This window comes from Nothobranchius furzeri, chromosome 4 (assembly GCF_043380555.1).
Source record: "Nothobranchius furzeri strain GRZ-AD chromosome 4, NfurGRZ-RIMD1, whole genome shotgun sequence".
NCBI lineage: Eukaryota > Metazoa > Chordata > Actinopteri > Cyprinodontiformes > Nothobranchiidae > Nothobranchius > Nothobranchius furzeri.
This window is the reverse complement of record NC_091744.1, coordinates 84,224,074-84,229,073: the sequence shown is the minus strand read 5'-3', so window position 1 is coordinate 84,229,073 and position 5,000 is coordinate 84,224,074. Positions and strand designations below refer to the sequence as shown.

Below are 5,000 nucleotides of genomic sequence, written 5' to 3'. Positions count from 1 at the left end.
TGAAAAACAAAGGAGACCGCTAGCTAGGTGATAACTTCTCACGGGGACGCACAGTTGGTAACTTTTTTTAAAAGTAAAGCAACCAGAAGGCAGGTACGTTCTTTATTCTGAAAATCTCAGGAGCTTCGCTCCATTTCCGCGTCCGATTTCCTGTCTTTCCTTCCCCAAAAATGTCGAACTTGACCCGTTTCAGAGGCGTCGCGCGTAGAAAATAGAACCGGCGCGTAAGGGCCGCGACATGCTGCTCCTGAGACGCGGCCGACTCGCGCTGCTGACGGCTGCCGACGGCTCCAGTGGAAAAGGTTCTGTTGACCACAGCCGTTCCTATCAGCAGCTATGACGTGCTGCTGACGGCTGCTGTGGAAAGCCGGGGTTAGGCCTCCTGTCTTCATGTGGAAATCCCAGAACTGAGCCAAGTATCTGACGCATTAAATCCCTTCTAGAACCAGTCAAAATGATGACAAATGTTTGTGATAGGACCATGGACGTAATTTTCAGTTTAAAAGTGGGGGGGGATCTTTACAGTATGTTCTAATGGGAAACAGGCTTCAACACAAACGGTTGTTTTCCGCTTGGTCCTAGAGCTCAACCATTGTCAATTTAATATAGTGTAATATTGTTTTTGGATGGTAAAAAGTGCAGGGGTCAAAACCTGACTTTGGAAAAAGTGGGGGGGACATGCCCCCCCTGTCCCCCACCCAAAATTACGTCCATGGATAGGACGACAGCTCGCTCTCAGAGGGCCAAGGTTTGGTTCAGCTCCATCAGAAACCCGTCAGGGAGAAAAGCCCATCTAAAGTCTCACATTAACACCAAAGAATATAAATAATGTTCTAGTTTTAAATACATGGCCGTGTCAATATCAATTAACGTTTTTAACAGTGCACCTTATAATTAAGAAACATGCTATTTGGTTAAGTTTACACCTTAAACAACGTTTAGTGAGCAGTGACACCTGGTGGCTACATTTAGCAACACAGCAAACGGACTCGATTGCAAAATCAAACAAATATTCATTGGTTTTGGCTTCAATATCATGAAGTACCGCTTCAAAACATGTTTTAAATGATTCAACAATGAAAACGGCAGGGAAACAGAAGGTTCCAACAGCAGAACCTTGGTGAATGCGAACTAGCGGCTAAACGCTAGGCTAATAAAATGAGCTCTGTTGTTCTTGAAGAGCGCTTCGGGTTTCAGTGGTTTTTCAACAGGAAGCCAACAGAAAATCATGCAGATCTACTTATAAAAGTGGTGGTTAGCCCCAATCGGCCTGCAACCAAACAAAGATCGAAAAGATCTGTTGAATATCTGGATAATCCCGGAACGTCCTGGAACGAGAATGTTGCTCCAACATTCTTCGTTGTTGTTTTCTTCTCATCCAACCATTACAATAGTCTTAACTCTGGCTAGTGTTAGCCATAGCTAACTGGTGATTAACTTTACTGTGATGTGTTTAACTGCTTTTCTCAGAAGGAACTGTTTCTTTGTGGTCATTAGAGAATCATAAGGAGGTCGAAGACGACAGACAACAAGACAACAAGATAAATGTGCTGATGACGTTTAGGACACCTTTAAACCACTGGGTTATGTTGGTTTCTTCACTCCTAATTGGTTAATTGACTGTGTGTGGGGGTTGAGAAGGTTGGACTTTAGGTTGGACGCTGGTAGAGGGGACTCACATCTGCAAAAGGCCTAACTGGCTTCACATTTCAGTAAAGTACGGAGTAAAAGAGGAAAACCTGCGATACTAGTGGGATTTTCTAAAATAATAAACTTTAACGAACCAACACTGAAAGGTTTAAGTGGCTCCGCTACTCTCACTAAATCTGATCATCTGACAAAATACACAAAATCCCAAAAATTCCTGGTTGTTCGTTTACTTTAATTACTGAGGGATTGTGTGGATTAGCTGTTAACGCTGAGTGACTTCCTGCCGAAGTCAGGATTTGTTTTCTTAAAATCAGATCAACACATGCTTTCGTTGTCAAAGCTTGGGAGAACAAACTGTGGACTGGGGATGTTTTCAGGAGCCTAATTGGGATTCGGGAGCTTAAAACACAAACAGGTTTAATAACTCGCACATCTCTGCAAGCATCTAAAACAAATGAGCTTCAACGTGTGTTTTAGCCTGCGTCGTGTCTCTGCTGCACACGTGCGTGATCACAAAGCGCCGGGAGTTTACTTTTGTTCAATCCTCGGTGACGTTGTCCGTGGGGAACAAACGCTGCGAGGCAGCGACTTCCTCCCTCATCTTCCTTCACTCGGAATGTCCGGCAGTAATCAGACGAGTGAAACGGTTCAAGGCTGAAGGAGCTCCTCGCCGCCTCAGTGCAGACTTTCACCCTCCACCACGCCTGGTATCGATTATCAGCCAGCAACACAGATAGCTTTTTATTCCAGATCTCCTCTCCTTTGTTTTCGTTTAGCGCTCCGTTAGCGTGCGGCGGGAGATTGATCGTTGCGGGGCTTGTGCCGGGGGCCGGCATGGGGAGCAGCACTGAGGGTGATTAACATTCCAGGGAAATGCTCTGGCTCTCTGGAGGCCTCACGTGAGCCTGAGATACCTGTATCTTTTATTAATGATTCACTTAGTTCTGCTTTATTAGGCCGCAGCTGGCGAGCAGCATCGTTCTCCGTTAGCTGGGAGTTTATGGGAGTCAGGAGCTGTTAGTCAAAGAAAGTCCATTTAGGTTTGTCAGAGTTCATTGATCATTATCGAAGAAAATATTCTGTATACAGGGTTTGTTCTCTCATGACAGCTTCCTTCCGCCAGACTCCACGGTTTCTCCGCGGCTCTCTGAAGATTGAAGGGGTGGGAGGTAAGAGGCAGCCAGACTTCGCTTTGGGAGAGAACAACGGGCAGAAGCTCCGCTGGGTAATAGTGATAAAATACGACAGAGCAAAGCCTTGTTCGGCTCGAGGACCTGCAGTTCACCTTTCACCTGAAACACGCCGAGGTCATACGTATTGACTTTCTCTCCCTCGGGCCCCCTGCTGTGAAGAGGACATTCCCTCAGGCAGCCAGCCTCATGTGAAGGGAGCCGGAGCGTTTTCTGAGAGCGAGCTCTTTGAAAACGGCTCTTTGAACTTTGAGCTGAGTGAAGCCGAAGTCTGAGCATCTAATGAGAGAAATCAGGTCTAGTGAAAAAGGGCGGTGTTCTTTAAACAGAAGACAGGTGCAAATATTCCCGTCTGCGTTATCCATCATGAAGAATGCTAACGTGACCTTTAGAGGCGGAGATCCGGCCGATCAGGAAGGAGTCGGACGACGGGTCCTTGGTTGAATCCAGGATTAAGGCAGCGGATGGGTTTGAGGGGTTCAGGGGAACGGTTATTATCTCACCTGCTGTAGATGGATTTTTGCACAACCTCAGTTCTGAGAAATGGAGATGATCTCCCACTGTTTTAAAAACGTCTGGTTTTCCACCAGATGTGTGATTGTTAAATTGTTAAAGACCCACTTTTACACTTTGGCTTTTAGACAGTGACTCGTTTTAGTGTTTTATTGTGTCATTGTTTTAATGTGCTCTTAGCATTCATCATGTTTTCTCTGCTTTTAATTGAGATTTTTATCCTTTGTTTTAGCTCCTTGTAATGGTGTGTTTTGTTTTAGCCTGTGCAGCACTTTGGGCAGCTCCCATGCCGCATTTTAAATGTGCTATATAAATAAACTATGCTATGCTATGCTATGCTATGCTATTGTTGCGTAACGTCCGTGAATCGTCGTCCGCAGCAAATATCTAGCCTGACCAGCCAGCCCCATGCTTCCTAATGAGAAACAAAGGGTCTGGGAACTCTCTTATTCAAATAACCCCGCCCCCTGAGAATTCTAACAGAGCCAATCAGTGCTGAGCAGCGTACGCCACACACCACAACCACGAGTTTCTCGTAAACGTGGCGACAGAAGCGGAGTTTGCTGCTGCTCTTTCTTCTGTTCTAAATGGCCTGAACTTGTCTTTAAACCCACAACAAGAAGAGCTAAAACCTTTCTTCTAAAAAAAGACGTTTGGGCCGTCGCCAGACGCCATTTTTGACTACAGCTGAGAAAGTACAGCGTCGCCCGGTACAGGCGGCATTTCTGCCATTTTTCTGATTGGTTATTTATGAGCTGGCTAGTCCCGCCTCTCTGCCTGTGAGTAACCAGACTAGTTATCTGTGCAGAACTAAACAGAGGACGAGTCTGGCAGGCAAAGCTAGCAAATATTCATCCGTATGTCCCTGGGTGCATTTCCACCGGCCACAAAGTGACACGATTTGGACGCGTATCAGAAGCATATTGATGCGTTGCTCCACTCCATTAATGCTTCGTGTCCAGAACGCGGCTGAGAGTGGGCTGGACAGGAAGCCGAACATAAAGCAGTGTTAAACATCTGGTAACTTTCAAAATAAAAGCCACCTGCAGCTTTCCAATTGCTTTATTAGTAGAAATAAAAAGCCATCGTGATGCCCGGCGACCGAGGAACACGGAAAAGAAAAGAAACCGCAGACCTTCTGGACAGACCGTCTTTCTCCGTGCTCGTTACCATGTGAACTGCTAGAATCACGTGAGATCTGATGTGCATTGATGGGATGAGACAAACCGCTGAGGCTGCGGGTAAAACACGTCTGTTACGTTACCCTCCGCTTTCACGTCAGGTGGAAAGTCCAGGTTACTGTTGAAAAGACACAAAAATGGTAAATGGCCTGTATTTGATATAGCGCCTTCTAGAGTCCTGGAACCCCCCAAGGCACTTTACAACACAATCACCCATTCACACACACATTCATACCCTGGTGGCGATGAGCTACAATGTAGCCACAGCTGCCCTGGGGCGCACTGACAGAGGCGAGGCTGCCGAGCACTGGCGCCACCGGTCCCTCCGACCACCACCAGCAGGCAAGGTGGGTTAAGTGTCTTGCCCAAGGACACAACGACAGCGACAGACTGAGCGGGGCTCGAACCTGCAACCTTCCGATTGCGGGGCGAGCACTTAACTCCTGTGCCACCGTCGCCCCGGTAG

At 46.8% G+C, this 5,000-nt stretch overlaps 1 protein-coding gene across 1 annotated transcript in view; it reads left to right on the top strand.

The window, feature by feature from the left end:
- Positions 1-5,000, top strand: part of spon1b (spondin 1b) — a 123,505-nt gene that overhangs the window by 105,332 nt on the left and 13,173 nt on the right. The window lies entirely within an intron of this gene.